At 50.5% G+C, this 19,834-nt stretch overlaps 1 long non-coding RNA gene across 1 annotated transcript in view; it reads right to left on the bottom strand.

The window, feature by feature from the left end:
* The window catches only part of LOC135913210 (uncharacterized), a 67,567-nt gene that overhangs the window by 29,215 nt on the left and 18,518 nt on the right, over positions 1-19,834 (bottom strand). Inside the window, exon 2 of the long non-coding RNA XR_010567902.1 lies at positions 7,868-7,918. This is a non-coding gene — a long non-coding RNA (uncharacterized lncRNA). The remainder of the gene's footprint in view (positions 1-7,867; positions 7,919-19,834) is intronic.

Genomic DNA, 19,834 nt, shown 5'->3' on the forward strand with positions numbered 1-19,834 from the left:
ACCACTTAACCCGTTATGCGGAGACCGCTGCTCTACCAAATGCTACAGCGCAAGAGGTCGCCAATTTCATACTTCACCGTTTTCTCCTTCGTCATGGAGGTCCACGTGAACTTTTAAGCGACAGAGGCCGCACCTTCTTATCTGAAGTCGTCGAACACCTGCTTGCTGAATGCGCTATTGTTCATCGTAAATGCACTGCTTATCACCCACAGCCGAACGGTACCACGGAACGCTTTTATCGAACTCTTGGGGACATGCTCGCCATGTATGTTTCACCTGATCACTCTAATTGGGACCTAGTTCTTCCGTTTGTCACCTATGCCTACAACACCGCGACTCGGGCCACTACCGGATTCTCACCCTTTTACCTTCTTTACGGCCGTCATCCTTCGCACACAATCGACACTATTCTGCCCTACTGGCCAGACCCATCCGAATGCCTGCCGGTCTCGGAAGCCGCCAGACACGCCGAGGAATGTCGCCAGCTGGCCCGCCGATTCACCTCGGACGACCAGAACCGTCAAAAGGCCCTTCACGATGCCCAGAACTCGACTCCCACTTTTCTCCCGGGCGCTCTCGTCTGGTTGTTAGTGCCAAGCCGCACGCCTGGGCTCGCTTCCAAACTCCTTCCGAAGTACGACGGGCCATACCGCGTTCTCGAGAGAACATCACCCGTGAGTTACCTGATTGAACCGCTAACGCCGCCGTCCGACATGCGGCGTCGTAACCGCGAAGTCCTTCACGTTCAGCGTCTCACGCCGTATCACGATTCTACCGTCCTTCCAGAAACCTAAGTCGCCAGGCTGGCTCCTTTATTTCCGCGGGGCCATTGTAAGGAAGATAACGAACATGCGCGCTGGGTCAGCAACATCGGCAGCATCAAGCGCGCAGCAGAAGCTCGAGCTCGGGGACTGTGCTCGGCGCATCGTAGAACCGGCGGCCGCTGCGAACCCTAATAAACCTCCTTTATAATATATACATATATATATATATATATATATATATATATATATATATATATGTATATATATATATATATATATATATATATATATATATATATATTTATATATATACACGCTGTGACGCAGCAGTTCTCACGACGTTTATTCCGCGTCAAAGATGCGGTGAACCGACCACGCCAACAGCCCGGATCACACTCCAGAGCCAGCCCCACAAGCGATGATGACGAAGACCCTCATATGAATCCCACATGATCTTGATTATGTACAGATGACACAGAATAGCTTATAAATTCCCACACTAATGTGCCCTCGCGCAAGAGCAGCCATCCTGGCCGTAATTCAAAGGGGCGGCAAACGTCTCGTGAAAGGCTTCATACGGGAAACGTGGACAACCTCAGCGGCGTGGCAGCGGTGTGCATTTGGAACAATAACTGGCAGCACACGATAGTTAACCGGAGAAGTCTGCTGCAAGACTTTGTAGGGGCCGAGGAACCGAAGCTGAAACTTGTCACGCAAGCCAGGAGTACCGGATTAGCACTTCCTCACCAGGGCGCAAGCACATGACGCGATGAGAGGCATCGTAATGCTGCTTGCGGTCCTGTTGCCATGCATCGGTGTTGATGCGGGTGAGCTGGTGACAACGCAGAATGCGGGATACATATTCTTCACAGGAGAATGGACATTATTGGGCAGTTGGCACGAAGAAAGAGACGTCAAGACAGGAAGAGCGTGAACGACCATAGACAAGGTAGAATGGCGAGTAACCGGTCGTGCGTTGAACGGCGGTATTATATGCAAAAGTCAAGAATGGCAAAATTGCGTCCCAGTTTCTGTGATCCGGTTCGATGTACATGGCTAGCATGTCCGACAGCGTGCGAAGAAATCACTCTGTGAGGCCGTTGGTTTGCGGATGGCAACTGGAGGTAGTCTTGTTGGTGGTTCCAGAGGCTCTGAGTACTTCGTCTAGTAGTTGCGTGATGAATGCTTTTCCGCGGTCGCGCAGGAGGACGCGAAGAGCACCGTGTCGCAGTATTAAGGATTGAAGTATGAATGCAGCAACTTCAGAGGCTTAGGCAGAACTCACACAAGTTGTTTTGGTGTAGCGTGTCACACTCCATCGTTTACCGTTGAGAGTCACCGGAAGAGGACCATGCAGGTCAATGCCAACGACCTCATATGGTTGCGACGGACAAGGAACCGGTTGCAGTTGTCCGCTCGGAGCTGATGTAAGGAGCTTTCGACGCTGACATAGCGCGCAGGAAGCGACATACTTCGATACACTGGCGGACAAATCAGGCCAGTAGAAGCGACCTTTGATGCGATCATAGGTTTTCTGGAAGCCAAGGTGACCAGCAGTCACGTCGTCGTGAGAAGCCTGCAGGACCTAAACAACGAACAGAGTGTGGCAGGACAGGAACCCAGCGTTTACCGTCAGGGTTACAGACATGACGCTGTAGGAGGCGTTTGTCAATCTTACATTGCATCAGCTGTCGACGAAGGCGGGCGTTAGGCGGGCGCGCAGCTCCTTGAAAGTGGTCTATGATGCACCGACAGTAAGAGTCGGCAAGTAGGTCACATTGGAAGGATTTGTTGTCGTGTGGAAAAATCTCGTCGACAGTGGCCAACAAGAAAGCATGCGGGGGGGGGGGGGGATCGTGCGAAAGCTTGTCACGGATGGTAGTTTGAGGTCCATTGCATGGTGTCGTAGGAAGCAGACAGCGAGAAAGCGCGTCTGCATCCTGGTGTTTTTTTTGCACACTTGTAGGTAATAGTAAAGTCGTATTCTTGCAGACGAAGAACCCACCGACCAAGTCGTCCAGAGAAGGTCTTTAGTGCGGAAAGCCAGCATAATGCATGATGGTCTGTAACGATCGTAAAATGGCGGCCGTGAAGATAATGTCGAAACTTGTGCACAGACGAAATGATACCTAGGCATTCCTGCTCCGCGATGGTGTAATTCTTTTCGGCGTTTGTCAGCACGCAACTTGCGTATGCGACGACCCTCTCACCTAAAGTGTCGTCTCGCTGTAGGAGAATGCCACCAATGCCGTGACCACTAGCATCCGTATGCAGGAGGGGAGGGTAGAATCAGCTTTATCAAAATAATGTAGTACTGGTTCAGATGTGAAAGCGCGCATCAGATGGGCGAACGCAGATTCACATTCGGGAGACCGCACAAAGGGAACATTAGAACCCAGTAATTTCTGCAGAGGTGACGCTATTGAAGCGAGGCCTTTTTTGAATCGGCGAAAATAGCAAGCGAGGCCTAAGAAACTACGCAAATCTTTGGTGTTTTCGGGACGAGAGAAGTGCTGAACTGCCGAAACCGTATCAGGATCAGAACGAATGCCATCTTTGCTCACAATGCGACCTAGTACTTCGATCGTCTTGCTCGCAAAATTGCATTTCTTGGTGTTTAGCTGAGTCCAGCGCTGGCAAGGCACGTGAGAACTTCATCCAGATGTTGCAGGTGCTGAGAGAAGGTTGACGAGAAAACAACAATATTGTCCAGGTAGCACAAGCAAGTGCTTCAGGCTGCGAAGAACGGTGTCAATCATGCGCTCGAACGTTGCGGACGCATTGCAGAGGCCGAATGGCATGACATTAAACTCGTAGAGCCCATCTGGTGTTGAAAACGCTGTGTTCTCTTTATCGTCCCCATGCATAGGTACCTGCCAGTAGCCGGAAGACTGATCGATGCTGGAGAAGCACTCGGCACCCTGCAGGGAATCCAATGTATCGTCTATTCGTGGCATAGGGTTCCCATCCTTGCGTGTGATCTTGATAAGTGCTCAGTAGTCGACACAACATAGAAGTTGAGCCGTCTTTTTTTTTCGAACCAAAACAACGCCGGAAGACCAAGGGCTAGCAGGGGGGTGTATTATGTTCCGTTGAAGCATGTCGGTGACGTTTTCGTCAATGACTTTCCTCTCGGCTAGCGATACGCGATATGGTCTACGGCGCACAATGGATGTACCATGCGTCTCTATCCGATGCGTCGTAATCGAAGTCTTTCCCATCGAAGCTGAATGCGCGTCAAACAAAGCTTCGTATTTTTGGAGCAAAGCAAGCAATAGTTGTGACTGCGAAGGTGTCAGGTCGGAACTGATGGCAGCTGCAAGAGCTGAAGGAGATGCGGCCCGTCGGGCACAAGGAACTCCAGAGGAAGCTGGTTTAACGGAAACAACAGATATAGACGCCGATTCAGCGGCGCAAGCCAGTGTAGTGCCTTTAGGGATGAGAATGTTTTAGTATGTCGGGTGTTTACCGCAGAGAAGTGCAGAGCCATGATCAAACCGAACTAGCCCTAATACAAAGGCTATCCCTCTTGCGAGACAGCGTGCAGATGGTAATAGGAGCACGTCGCCGCAGTCAGTGACGTCAGATGTGATGGTAACGATGCTTTGATGGCGAGGAGGTAGCGTGCTATCTTCTGCAGCAAGCAAGTGAAGTGGTGCGTCATCTGCATGAAGTGAATAGGTCGTGTCGGTCATGTGCAGAACGCGTTGCCCGCAGCAGATGGAGGCGGAGGCCGTAGAAAGAAAATCCCATCCCAATATGAGCTGCTGGGCACAAGAACTTAGCACTGCAAATTCTACGTAATGCAGAAGTCCATCGATGGAAATACGAGCAGCGCACATGGCGATAGGTCGAATGGCAGCCCCTTGAGCAGCGAGTAGCGTAGGTCCATCATAGGGGCTCGTAACTTTCCGAAGTCGCGAACACAATTCACTGTGAATAACTAAAACACTAGCACCAGTGTCTATCAAAGCTTCCACTTGTACACATTCTACTACAACCAATATCATATTGCACGGACGCGATGGAGGAATTTCCGTCCGGTCGTTCGGTGCAGCTTTTCCTCCAAAAGCTGCGTAATTTAGTTTTCCGTACGACGCTCGGCGAATTGAGAAGTAGGTCTCAGTGGGGACGTAGAGCGGCGAAGGGGTGGCGGCGAGCGGCGTCTCTCAGGACGGTACGTCCGAGTCGTCTCTGATGCTACAGTACGCGATGGAGAGCGGCCGCGCGGTGGACTATAAGGAGGGCGTTGGTCATGGAAGCTCCCTAGACGTGGAAAGTAGCTCCGGGCGAAAAGTAACCCCGTTCGTATACGTCATATCTGCGATGCTCGTCTTGCTGGCGCTTGCGGTAAAAGCGTGCTATGTGGCCACGATAGCCGCAGTAGTAACAGATGGGACGAGGAGGACGCCACTGCGGGTAGCCGGTTTGGGTAGGTGCGTTCGTAGTCCTGGAAGCCATGTGGGCCGGTGTTGGTTTTGGAGGCATCGGTGGAACGATGACTGGATTAACTGCGGCTACTTGTGCGTACGTTGGTGAGGCCGTAGGGGTTAGGGGGTCCATGTACGCTGCACCAACTATGGACGCCAATTCCTCCTTGATAACGTCTCCGAGATTGGCAGCCGAAGCATGGGAAGGCATATGTCCGGCGGATAAGCCAAGATACTGTAGCTCTTCTCGAATTATTGCGCGTATCATTGCTCGTAACGTAGGGTCATAGGCGGTAGTGCTTGCAGTGGTGCTTGGCTGCAACCATACTCATTCGAGTTCGTGAAGGCGCTGGCAAGTAGCGACGATATCAGCGATGGTAGCGGGGTTCTTGATGGCTAAAGCATTGAAAGCAGTAGCTCCAATTCCTTTGAGGATGTGGCGAACCCTGTCACATTGGGTCATGGCCGTGTTCACGCGCCGACAAAGAGCAAGCACGTCCTCGATGTACGACATAAAAGATTCCCCGAGTTGTTGCTTGCGGGTGTCTAGCGTCTGCTTTGCGAGGAATGAACGAACAGCCGGTGTGCCGAAGATTTGGCCGAGCTGCTGTTTGAAAGCGCCCCAGTTCGTTAAATCAACCTCATGGTTGAAAAACCAAGTCTTCGATACTCCTGTCAGATAGAAGGCGACGTGACGTAGCTTGGACGCATCGCCCCAACGGTTCGCCGAACTCACTCGGTCGTAGTCACCCAGCCAATCCTCGACGTGTTCACCGCGAAGTCCAGCAAACAGAGGGGGATCACGCTGGTGCCCACTGACAACCCAATAGGGAGAGGCTGGGGTAGCCGAGGCCGAGATGGTGAAAGTAGAAGTGCCTGTTGGCTCGTCCTGCGACATGCTGGTGGACAGCTGGCACAATCGGCGACCCGATAGAAGCTCCAGGAGGTTGAGCGGGCAGTCAGGGAACGGAGGACCGAAGAGCACAATCCACCGCTTATGACGCCGCAGTTGTCACGACGTTTGTTCCCTGTCAAAGATGCGGCGAACCGACCACGCCCACAGCAAGGATCACACTCCAGAATATATATATATACAGTAAACTCCCAGTTGTACGAACGTCGGTTTATGGAATATTTCGTAATAACAAACTTTTTAAAAATCCCCGGTAGTTTTCTTATAGGTTGGAGGCAAAAAATGTTTCACTTAAACGAATTTCGCAACAGTCAATATTTAGGTTTACCGAACTCGCTCAGAGAACCAAGGCTTATTTTTACGATTTGAGCAGATGCCCGCCCTCATCAAACCACCACTCCAGCGGCAACGTAACGTCGCTGGCGCCACAGCGCCCCTGGGGCAAAGCGGCGGTGCGGAAAATGAACTGCAACGAGGCATGGCCTCCGAGATCGCCCGCACAAAACGAGCAAGCATATAGTTTTGGAGGCCATGAACAAAGTAACACTGCTGGCGCTTACAACGCCCCCAGAGCAAAGCGGCGATCTCTCACACCACAAACCACGTGGTGTGTGTTTTTTTCCCGCCAGCTAGTCGTGGAATAGTCGTCGTCTCTTTCTTTCGAAGAAGACGAAGCAGAGACGAAGGAGAGGCAACTGCCAAGCCAGTTTCAAGGCCTGTAACTCTAGCTGAGGTTGTAGGGTACATTGGAAAGTTGAGAGACTTTTTGTCTCAGCAGCAAGCTGGGCCAGAAGAAGTGTACAAAAACATTGACTCTTTGGACAGTTTTGTTACTTCCTGTGCTCTGAAAGTACAAGTGCAGAAGAAGATAACAGATCTTTTTTTCCAAGTGATAAAGGCAGCATTATAACTATTATGAGCCTTGTACTTGGGGTTTGTACAAATTCTATTTTACCCATTTCTAACACTATGGGTGCCATGTGTTTTGCTCCATGAATTAGACTTTCAAACTTTGGACTCTGTATGCCATGTCTCATCTTGGTCTAGTGAATATACAGTTTAGTGAACTTTCTGTTACGTGAACTATGTTCACTTAATTAAGTTCTTAACTAAGTTCACTCAAGTGAGAGTTCACAGTATATATATATATATATATATATATATATATATATATATATATATATATATATATATACGAGATGAAAGGGGGCCAACTGAGGGACCCGATATTTTATTAGTCGTACTTGTCATAGTCATATTAGGGAACATTGACCGCTTCAGGTAGCATGTGTGGGTTTATTGGCCGGTTGCCTTCACCCAAAAATAATCGTGTTCTCATGACGCCTGCGGCAGAAGTGATGTTCCACATGCACCGCCAAGGTCTGTGAGGGGTAGCGCTGGCTAACCCTCCCAGGGTTCTACTACGAAACATAAATACCTAAGAAGGTGGATTGGAAAACGGCGCCGCGGTAGCTCAAATTGTACAGCATCGCATGCGAAATGCAAACGTTGTGGGATCGTTGCCCACCTACAGCAAGTTGTTTTTTCATCCACTTTCATTTCCATTAGTTTACCGTTTCTTTATTTCATTTATTAGGCAGAGGTAATTTCCCCTATGTTGTCCCTGCTGTCAGTGTTTCTTACGTTTTCATGATATGACTATATATATATTGAATGCAAAAGTCATTGATAACCGAGCGGCCCTACTTTCTTGTTTTCCCCATTTCACATCTTTCTAAAGAATCAGTGTAGTCTCTTACGTCTCTTTTGCACCATGCGCACCTCTTCGACCAGGGCCATCACAACGGCAGCTGAAAAGGGAAACAAAATACCTGTGTATTCTTCACGCCACAGTTACATAAAGGCATAAGCAGTAAGAATAGCACATGAATAAATGCAGTTGTACGATACAAGAGTGTAATGTTTGGTTAGTTCGTCGGGGAAGTTTCCGAGAAAAACCACACAGTAGCAGGGTCAATGAAACAGGCCTGTGCGCTAAGGAAATATCGTTAACAGTGAGCATGTCGAATTTCGGACTTGCGCAACATCGAAAAGCGACATTAATCAACACACCTGCAGTTTTATTATTTGGCAAGGAGGTCACATATCTTGACAACTGCACGTTTTTTTCTCCTTGCTCATTTTGTTTTTCGCAATTACCTTGTAATCACCATCACCTTTACTTTTGTTGCTATTGTCTTTTTGGTTGGTAGCCGATTTCGATTGTTTCTATTATCGGGATAGTTTTATTCTTATGTTAATTTCAATAGCCTCCAATTCATCTGCCTGATAAACTGCACTTCGTTTCACCATGGTTGACGGGCGGCCCATTCATTCTTTATGTTCAGCTCTTTGTTGACTTGTAGGTATGACGTAGGTTATGTCTAATATACTTCCATACGTATGTAATATGCTCTTCTGAATAAACCAAGACTTGATAGTCAGCTCGCTTTAGCCTTGGTCTTTTGTTGGCCCTATTGGCTTTGCGTGCTAGTGACGGGTGTGGCCACGGCCCGAGTATCTTTCACTCGGGGGACGGTCTTGAGTCCAGTCGGTTTAAGGTTACCGCAGGGAGAGGCATCGTAAATCGTAGCGAGGGCAGGTACCCAATAGGGGCTCGATGGTTTCCTCCCGCCCACAGGAGTCACACACCTGGTTCTCGGCTATTCGCATACCATAGGAGTAGGCGTTCGTGAACGCCACTCCCTAGCACAAGCGGTACAACAAGGTTGTTTCGCCGTGGGTAACGTTAGATGGCAGTTGTAGCAACTGCGTGAGGTCCAGTTTATGCAATCGGCAATTGAAGGCACTTGAACTGGAGAGATCTTGCTACTTTTTGCGCGCAAGTAGGCGAAGTTCCCTGGCAGCGTCTGACCTCGCCGAAGGTGTTTGATGCGTCTGTGTGTCTGCGTCTTGTGTCTGACAAGACTGTAGACCTGGCAGTCTTGTCAGCAAGGTTGTTGCCTGCGATGCCGCAGTGATCTGGAATCCATTTAAAGATAATGCTGTGCCCTCTTGCCAGAGCATGGTGGTGCACTTCCCTGATGTCAGATGTCATTTGTTCGTAAGTTGTGTGATGTAATGCAGAATTGATACTGTAAAGAACTGTCTCAGAATCACAAAATTCGACCAATTTCTCTGTCGGGTAATCGATGACATACATCCTACTTCATACATACATACTTCATAGTCGCACAGAGAGCTGCAAGTTCGGCCGACGTAGATGTAGTCATATGTGCAAAGTTGAATTCAACTGTAACCTGCTTAGCTGGAATGACGAATGAAGCAGTTGAGCTCGTAGGTGAGGCCCAACCATCAGTATATATATGTATGCGGCCATGATGCGACTGGCGCAGTAATAGGAGCATGAGTTGCTTCAGAGACGGATGATTGGCCTTCTTCGTAATTACCGGAATAGCGAAATTCACTCGAGGCGGTCGCAGGTCGCAGTGGAGATGAATTCTGCACTACCGGTGTATAATTGGATGGTATGCACTCTTGATGAGCGCTAATCACTCTTGAAAAACTTGCTTGAGGTCTCTCGGCAGGTAGGAAGGCTAAATGATGCTCGGGGATCCTTGACAGATGGCGAATACGCATTCTGAGAGAGTCGACAGCTACGGGTGTCTGGATCATATGGTCTCCCGCGATGGCAATTGTTGCTGCTGCTGTTGAGATGCACCGAGGCAGCCCTAAATACGCGCCTAGGGCTTAACCGTGTATGCTCTCCAAAGCGCGGAGGTTCGTCTTGTATGTATTGAACAAAGCTTGTAGACTGTAACGTAGGAATCCGAGAAAGAGTACCCTGTACAGATGCATCAAAGACTGCACTGATGCGCACCAATTTTTCCCGCATAGAAATTGGAAGATCTCAGCAATGGGAAATTCTTCAGATAGACGCAATAAGGGCTCCATGAGAGGTTGCGGTCTATGATGACACCCAAAAAGTGATGCGTCTTGACACAGGAGGCAGCTTGATCGTTGATGGAAACGTGATACAATTACATTTGTTTGCGCGTAAAGCCAACCAATGCGCACTTTTCAGCACACACACACAGGCTTTGTATTCCGAGATGAGACGCCATCATGGTTGCCGCCCTCTGAAGCCTAGCTCCTACCTGAGGGTGAGTCACAGCAGAAGCCCAGGTGCAAATGTCGCCGGAGTATATTCAGACATGAACTGTCTGCGGTAAGTACACCGCTAGTCCTACGAGCACGAGGTTGAACAATATAGGGCTCAACTCTTTCCCCTGGGGCACATCACAGCAGATGTAATTCCGCTAGAATAGCAGTTTGCGATTGTTGGTTTTCCATCTTGGTGTTAACAGCGCAAAACGTCGACGGGACACGAGACGAGAAGATGACACCACAAGCACAAGCGCTTGTGTTGTCGTCTTCTTGTCTCGTATCTCGTCTACGTTTAGCGGTGTTAACACCAGGGCATATGAAATGTTGCGAAGTTGGGCCGTCTTCAGTCTGTAAGAAAAAGCACCTCTCAGTCCAACAGTCCCGAATCCATTGATAGAACCGGCCAACAACTTCCACAGCCTCAAGTGAGTTCAGTAAGGATACATGGACGACGTTGTCGTATGCTCCTTTTGTATCTAGAAAAAGTGCCACTCACACGCGCTTGAAGCTTTTTTTGATTTTGAACCCAATTTATACTGCCAATGACGTTGTCGATTGACGAGGGACCTCGCCGAAAGACTGTCATGTCATGGCGTACGTATATATGTTGAATTGCTCTACGTACGATTCCAAGTGAGCAAGAATCATTCTTTCGATCACTTTGCTGACGCAGCTCGAAAGCGCTATCGTATCATAGGATAGATCAAGCGGAGACTTTGCAGGATTCAAAATGGCGATGAAGTTGTCTCGATTTCCATGGTTTAGGAACGGCGACGTTTTCCCAAAACTCATTGTAGTAGTTGAGCAGCTCACCACGTGCGTCACGTCCTATGTGGCATCTGGTCCTGGTGATGAAGAATGCCTGCAGTCACCAACGCAGCGTCGAGCTCTTCGAGGGTAAATAACACGGTCTTCTTTGGTAGACGTGCCTCAAGGATGTCATCCAGTGCTACGTCAGTAATGATGACCTCGTACCCAGCAACCAGTGCAGAGAACTCTTCGGCCACTGCAAGTTCTTAGCGAAGTTGGTAGAGGGCCAGAGCAGCAAAAAGCTTCCTTTCATGCGGAGATGAGTGAAGTCCCTTAACCATTCTCCATATGTGCGAGAGCGATTTTTGGGAATCAAGCGACTGACAAAGTTTTCCATCGCTTGTGTTTCAATTTATCCATACGACGCTGGACTTTCTTTTGTATACATCGTGGAGCCCGCAGATGCAAGACGGACTTCGCGCGCCGATACCTTCTCTCCGCCTGTCGGCGTGTCGCACGCAACCTCTCGAGTTTTATGTCGCAGCCTATCACCTTGCTGATCTTGTAAGCGAGCGGATGGGTGTTTTCAATGCTTCAGCGATTGCATCTTCGAAAGCGTGTGAAAGGCCTTCCCGACATGCGTTTTCTATATGCGTCTTATACCTTAGCCAATCGTCTATACGCAAGACAGTACAGGAGCGTTGCTGAGCTCCTGTAATCTTTTTGTGTTTTTTTGTGGTTGGAATATGGTCGCTTCCACGTCTCTCTAGGTCTGTAAACCACTGAACGCTCGAGGCAAAGCTCCGTGACATCAAAGTTAAGTCCAAGCCGCTACTCTAGGTCGTGCTTCACAGAAATGTAGGGCTGTCGTCATTCACAAAGCACATATCATGGCAGGAAGCAAAGGACGCACGACTCCTGCCTCTGTAGCCAATTTTACTGCTTCCCCACAGCTGGAAGTGCGCGTTGAAGTCACCTGTGATAACGCATGGGCCAATCTTATTAATAGTGTGGGAATTTATAAGCTATATTCTGTCATCTGTACACGATCATCATCATATGGGGTTCATATGGGGTTCTTCTTCATCATCGCTTGTGGGGCTGGTTCTCGTGTGTGCTCCGTGCTGTGGGCGTGGTCGGTTCGCCTAATCTTTTGACGCGGAATAAACGCCGTGATTACTACTGCGTCACAAGTGGTGGAGTGTGCTCTTCGGTCCCCCGTCCTCTGACTCCCCTCTCAACCTCCTGGAGCTTCGATCGGGTCGCCGATTGTGCCAGCTGTCCGCCAGCATGTCGCAGGACGAGCCAACAGGCACTTCTACTTCCACCATCTCGGCCTCGGCTACCCCAGCCTCTCCGTATTGGGTTGTCAGTGGGCACCAGCGCGATCCGCATCTGTTTGCTGGACTTCGCGGCGAAGACGTCGAGGATTGGCTGGACGACTATGACCGCGTGAGTTCGGCTAACCGTTGGGACGATGCGTCCAAGCTACGTCACGTCGCCTTTTATCTCACAGGAGTAGCGAAGACTTGGTTTTTCAACCATGAGGTTGATTTCACGAACTGGGGCGCTTTCAAACAGCAGCTCCGCCAAATCTTCGGCACACCGGCTGTTCGTTCCGCCCTCGCAAAAAAGACGCTCGACACTCGCAAGCAACAGCCCGGTGAATCTTATACGTCGTACATCGAGGATGTGCTTGCTCTTTGTCGACGCGTGAACACGGCCATGACCGAATCAGACAGGGTTCGCCACATACTCAAAGGCATCGGAGCTATTGCTTTCAATGCTTTAGCCATCCAGAACCCCGCTACCGTCACTGATATCGTCGCTACTTGCCAGCGCCTTGACGAACTCGAATCAGTACGGTTGCAGCCAGACACCACTACAAACACTACCACCGACGACCCTGCGTTAAGAGCGATGATACGCGCAATAATTCGAGAAGAGCTCCAGTATCTTGGCTTAGCCGCGGGACCTATGCCTTCTCCTGCCTCCGATACCAATCTGCGAGACGTCATCAAGGAGGAATTGGCATCAATGGCTGGTGCAGCGTACACGGACCCTCTAACCCCTAGGGCCCCATCAACGTACGCACAAGTAGCCGCAGCTACTCCAGTCATCCTCCCACCGATGCCTCCAAAACCAACACCGGCTCACATCGCTTCCATGACTACCAGCGCACCTACCCAAACCAGCTATCCGCAGTGGCGTCCTCCTCGTCCCATCTGCTACTACTGCGGCTACCGTGGCCACATAGCGCGTTTTTGCCGCACGCGCCAGCAAGACGAGCGTCGCGGATATGATGTCTACGAACGGGATGACTTTTCGCCCGGAGCTACTTTCCATCGTCTAGGGAGCTTCCATGACCAACGCCGTCCTTATGGCGCACCGCGCGGACGCTCTCCATCGCCTACTGTAGCATCCGAGACGGCTTACCGTCCTGCGAGACGCCGCTCGCCGTCACCCCTTCGCCGCTCTACGTCCCCACTGAGACCTGCTTCTCAATTTGCCGAGCGTCGTCCGGAAAACTGAATTATGCAGCTTTTGGAGGAAAAGCTGCATCAAACGACAGGACAGAAATTCCTCCATCGCGTCCGTACAATGTGATATCGGTGGTTGTAGAAGGTGTACAATTAGAAGCTTTAATAGACACTGGTGCTAGTGTTTCAGTCATTCACCGTGATTTGTGTTCGCGACTTCGGAAAGTTATGACCCCCTATGATGGACCTACGCTACTCGCTGCTCAAGGGGCCTCCATTCGACCTATCGCCTGGTGCACAGCTCGTATTTCCATCGATGGACTTCTACATCACGTACAATTTGCAGTGCTAAGTTCGTGTGCCCAGCAGCTCATATTGGGATGGAATTTTCTTTCTACGGCCTCCGCCTCCATCTGCTGTGGACAACGCGTTCTCCACTTGACCGACACGACCTATTCACTTCATGCAGGTGCCGCACCCCTTGACTTCCTTGCTGCAGAAGATACCGCGTTACCTCCTCGCCATCAAAGCATCGTTACTATCACGTCTGGTGTGATTGACTGCGGCGACGTGCTCGTATTGCCATCTACACGCTGTCTTGCAAGAGGGATAGCCTTTGCATTAGGGCTGGTTAGGTTTGATCATGGCTCTGCACTTCTCTACGCTACAAACCCGACATCCGAAAAGATTCTCATCCCTAAAGGCACTACATTGGCTTGCGCCACTGAATCGGAGTCTATATCTGTTGTTTCCTTTAAACCAGCTTCTTCTGAAGGTCCTTGTACCGGACGGGCCGCATCTCCTTCAGCCCTTGCAGCTGCCATCAGTTCCGACCTGACACCTTCGCAGTCACAACAATTGCTTGCTTTGCTCCAAAAACATGAAGCTTCCATTGACACGCCTTCAACTGCGTTGGGAAAGACTTCGATTACGACGCATCGGATAGAGACAGATGGTACATCCATCGTGCGCCGTAGACCATATCGCGTATCGCTAGACGAGAGGAAAGTCATTGACGAGAACGTCACCGACATGCTCCAACGAAACATAATACGCCCCTCTGCTAGCCCTTGGTCTTCCCCCGTTGTTTAGGTTCGGAAAAAAGACGGCTCTGTTCGATTTTGTGTAGACTACCGAGCACTTAACAAGATTACGCGCAAGGATGTATACCCTATGCCGCGAATAGACGATGCCTTGGATTCCCTGCTGCACACGGTAGGGCCCTGTGTATCGCGAAAGAAGTTTCTCTGAAAGTCCGACGTGACGAGAGGGCGACCACAGGAGCACGAGCGCACCAGGTGAAAACTGTACGTCACGATGGCGGGCGTTGTAGTGACACTGCTGAGTGGTCTGTGAGGCCGTAAGTCGAGCACGGGCAAGCTGGCGTGCATGGTCGGCGAGGGCGATGGCGTCGCGCGCATACTCGCTTGTTGAGACCGCAGCAGGAGGAAGTGCCGTGTCTAGGGGCAAGGTAGGTTCGCGACCGTACAGGAGATAAAAGGGAGAAACTCCAGCGGTGTCGTGCCGGGAAGAATTGTACGCAAATGTTACGTAAGGAAGGGCAATGTCCCAGTCGTGGTGGTCCTTGGAAACGTACTTGGCCAGCATATCGGTAAGAGTACGGTTTAACCGCTCTGTCAGGCCATTGGTTTGAGGATGGTATGAAGTAGTCAGTTTGTGTTGAATGGAGCAGGAACGCACAATGTGAGCGATAACTTTCGAGAGGAAGTTTCGACCACGGTCAGTAAGCAGCTGTCGCGGGGCGCCATGAAGCAAGATAATGTCACGCAAGAGAAAGTCCGCGACGTCAGTGGCGCAGCTGGTAGGGAGAGCCCGAGTGATAGCGTATCGGGTGGCGTAATCAGTCGCGACGGCTACCCATTTGTTCCCAGAGGATGACGTGGGAAAGGGACCGAGCAGGTCTAATCCAACACGAAAGAACGGTTCCACAGGGACGGTGATCGGCTGGAGATGACCGGCAGGTAGCACCTGAGCTGTCTTCCGACGCTGGCAGGGATCACAGGCAGCAACATAGCGTCGAACGGAGCGAGCGAGACCAGGCCAATAGAAGCGGTGGCAGACGCAGTCGTACGTGCGGGTTACCCCAAGATGTCCTGCAGTAGGTGCGTCATGCATCTCAAAGAGCACAGCCTGTCGTAGATGTTTTGGCACGACAAGAAGAAGATCAGGGCCATCAGGGAGGAAGCTCCTTCGGTACAGAATGCCGCCCTGGAGGACATATCGGCGAACGGATGCGTCGGTAGGTGTAGAGCGCAGACGCTCGATGAGTACTCGCAGCGATAGGTCTCGGTACTGCTCATCGGCGATGTTAGCGAAGGCAGACACAGAGAAAATGCCGTCGGCGGTACTACTGTCGGCGTCGTCAGGCTCGTCTACCGGGTAGCAAGGCAGGCAGTCAGCGTCCTTGTGTAGTCGGCCAGATTTGTAGGTGACAGAGAACGAATATTCTTGGAGGCGTAAGGCCCAGCGACCAAGTCTTCCTGAAGGGTCTTTCAATGAGCATAACCAACAAAGCGCATGATGGTCTGTGATAACGGAAAAGGGTCGGCCATATAAGTATGGGCGGAATTTCGCAACCGCCCAAACTAGGGCCAAACACTCACGCTCAGTGATGGAATAGTTGCGCTCCGCGGGTGAGAGGAGCCTGCTGGCGTAAGCGATAACACGGTCGTGGCCACGCTGGCGTTGTTCTAGTACTGCTCCAATTCCGTGACCGCTGGCATCAGTACGGACTTCGGTAGGCGCAGAAGGATCGAAATGGGCCAGAACGGGAGGCGTTGTGAGAATGTCGATTAGATGAGAGAATGCAGAGGCCTCGTTATCGCCCCACTGGAAAGGAGAGTCTTTTTTCAAAAGGTCGGTTAGTGGTCGTGCTATGCCGGCGAAATTCCTCACGAAACAGCGGAAGTACGAACAAAGGCCGATGAAGCTGCGCACATCCTTGACACACGTCGGAACAGGGAAGTGCGTAACAGCATGGATCTTGCCTGGGTCCGGTTGCACTCCGTTCGCGTCAACGAGATGTCCAAGGACGGTAATCTGGCGACGGCCGAATTGGCACTTCGATGCGTTGAGTTGCAGACCGGCTCGCCGAAAAACGTCCAGGACTGCTGAGAGGCGCTCGAGGTGCGTAGCGAACGTTGGGGAGAATACGATAACGTCGTCCAAGTAGCACAAGCACGTGGACCATTTGAAACCGTGAAGAAGGCAGTCCATCATGCGTTCAAAAGTGGCAGGAGCGTTACATAGGCCGAACGGCATCACCTTGAATTGATAAAGACCGTCGGGTGTCACAAAGGCAGTCTGCTCGCGGTCGAGATCGTCCACGGCAATCTGCCAATAGCCGGAGCGAAGGTCAATAGAGGAGAAATAGCGAGCACCGTAGAGGCAGTCAAGGGCGTCATCAATCCGAGGTAGGGGGTACACGTCCTTTTTGGTAACCCTGTTAAGGTGCCGATAATCCACGCAAAAGCGCCATGAGCCATCCTTCTTTTTTACCAGCACAACCGGTGTCGGAGGTGTCGGAGTCGGAGGTACCGGTGTCGGAGGTACCAGCAGGTGTCGGAGCCGGCGGAGTCGGGTTGTCGTCGCCGGGAGCCATGAAGGAAGGCTCGACGTACCGTCCACTGCGAAGCTCCGTGACGAGGTACAGGGAACGTCCACCTCCACCAGATATGTTACGTAGGATGACGCAGACGAAAAGCTATGTACAAATATATTTACAAGGAAAATACGCTGCGCTAGGCCAAGAGGCAACAGCCCACGCTAGCATCTAATCGTCGTCGTCGTCTTCACACTGCTGGCCTTTCGTGATCGCACATATTGTGCCGTAGCAATATAATACCGCCGTTCAACGCACGACCGGTTACTCGCCATACTACCTTGTCTATGGTCGTTCGCCCTCTACCTGTCTTGACGTCTCTTTCTTCGCGCCAACTGTCCATCAATGTCCTTCCTCCTGCGAAGAATATGTGTCCCGCATTCTGCGTTGTCGCCAGCTCGCCCGCCTCAACACCGAAACACGGCAACAGGACCGCAAGCAGCATTACGACGCCTCTCATCGCGTCGTGTGCTTCCGCCCTGGCGAGGAAGTGCTTCTCCGGACACCAGTTCGTACTCCTGGCTTGTGTGACAAGTTTCAGCTTCGCTTCATCGGCCCCTACAGAGTCTTGGAGCAGACTTCTCCAGTGAACTATCGCGTGGAACCAGTTATTGTTCCAAATGACCGCCGCTGCCGCGCCGCTGAGATTGTCCACGTTTCCCGTATGAAGCCTTTCACGAGACGTTCACCGCCCCTTTGAATTGCGGCCAGGATGGCCGCTCTCGCGCGAGGGGACATTACTGTGGGAATTTATAAGCTATATTCTGTCATCTGTACACGATCATCATCATATGGGGTTCATATGGGGTTCTTCATCATCGCTTGTGGGGCTGGTTCTCGTGTGTGCTCCGTGCTGTGGGCGTGGTCGGTTCGCCTAATCTTTTGACGCGGAATAAACGCCGTGATTACTGCTGCGTCACAATAGTATTACCTTAAGTCGTTTGTGGTCAAGGTCACCCGCTGGGAAAATGTAAGCTCCAATTAGTCTAAATGACACAGTCTATTTAGACATGCAGTCAGACATATTGGATGTCGTCACGAGGCGCTACCGCGTTATCGACATATATAAAGTCCGCGGGGATGTAGATAACTACTTTCGGGCTCGCACCGCATGTGGAGGAGACGAAAGATTCGTAATCGGACAAACTGAGTGGCGTTGATGCCCTTGGTTCGCAAATTACCAGTATGGGCAAGCATATTGTAAACAAGAATTGGCGGAAGTCTGCTATACGGGTCTTTAGACCTCTGACATTCCATTGAAATATCGACGCACCTTTAATTTAAGTGCATCATCATCATCAGTCTGGTTACGCCCACTGCAGGGTAAAGGCCTCTCCCATACTTAAACTACGTCACTCATGTACTAATTGTGGCCATGTTGTCCCTGGAAACTTCTTCATCTCATCCACCCATCTAACTTTCTGCCGCTCACTGCTATGGTTTCCTTCCCTTGGAATCCAGTCCGTAACCCTTAATGACCATCGGTTATCTTCCCTCCTCATTACATTTCCTGCCCATGCCCATTTCTTTTTTCTTGATTTCAAGTAAGAGGTCATTACCTCGTCTTTGTTCCCTCACCCAATCTGCTCTTTTCTTATCCCTTAATGTTACACCCATCATTCTTCCTTCCATAGCTTGTTGCGTTGTCTTCAATTTAGGTAGAACCCTTTTCGTAAGCCTCCAGATTCTTGCCCCGTATGTGACTACTGGTAAGACACAGCTGTTATACACTTTTCTCTTCAGGGATAATGGCAACCTGCTGTTCATGATCGGAGAATGCCTGCCAAACGCACCGCAGCCCATTCTTATTCTTTTGATTATTTCAGTCTGATGATCCGCGACCACTACCTGCCGTAAGTAGATGTGTTCCCTTACCATTTCCAGTGCCTCGCTACCTATCGTAAAGTGCTGTTCTCTTCCGAGACTGTTAAACATTAGTTTTCTGCAGACTAATTTTTAGACCCACCCTTCGTCTTTGCCTCTCCAGTTCAGTGAGCATGCATTGCAATTGGTCCCCTGAGTTACTAAGCAAGGCAATATCATCAGTGAATCGCTGGTTACTAAGGTACTCTCCAATAACATCTATCCCCAATTCTTCCCAACACCATTTCCCACCATAAATTCCTCACCAGAGCAGGATTGGCCACCCTGGTGCCGTACTTGGCCACAACCTCCTATATGAATACAACTTCAGTGTGGAAGGAGACTATTGGTCGACCCATGATGCTTCAACGGTGCTAGCAAGAAATGGATATGGTGCATCGAGTATTTGCAAACCACTTCAATCTGCTAGTGCTGGTAGCTTGTTCTGTATGATGCGCATTGTGTTAACTAGCGATTGCAGCATTACAACCACCTGCTTGTCTTAAAATTCAAATTATGGGGTTTTACGTGCCAAAACCACGTTCTTACGTGCCAAAACCACTTTCTGATGATAAGGCACGCCGTAGTGGAGGACTACGGAAATTTCGACCACCTGGGGTTCCTTAACTTGCACCTAAATCTAAGTACACAGGTGTTTTCGAATTTCGCCCCCACCAAAATGCGGCCGCCGTGGCCGGGATTCGATCCCGCGACGCCGTGCTGAGCAGCCAAACACCATAGCCACTGAGCAACCACGGCGGTTCTGCCTGTCTTGGTCGCACATATCACCGACAGTAGGGGTCGGTGGTTGTCCAGCAAAAGCTTGCTGTGATTCTGTGGGTGAATGCTGTCGTTTTGGCAAGAAAGGCCCAGATTCGTCAGAT

The sequence above is a fragment of the Dermacentor albipictus genome, chromosome 2 (genome assembly GCF_038994185.2).
Source record: "Dermacentor albipictus isolate Rhodes 1998 colony chromosome 2, USDA_Dalb.pri_finalv2, whole genome shotgun sequence".
Taxonomy (NCBI): Eukaryota; Metazoa; Arthropoda; class Arachnida; order Ixodida; family Ixodidae; genus Dermacentor; species Dermacentor albipictus.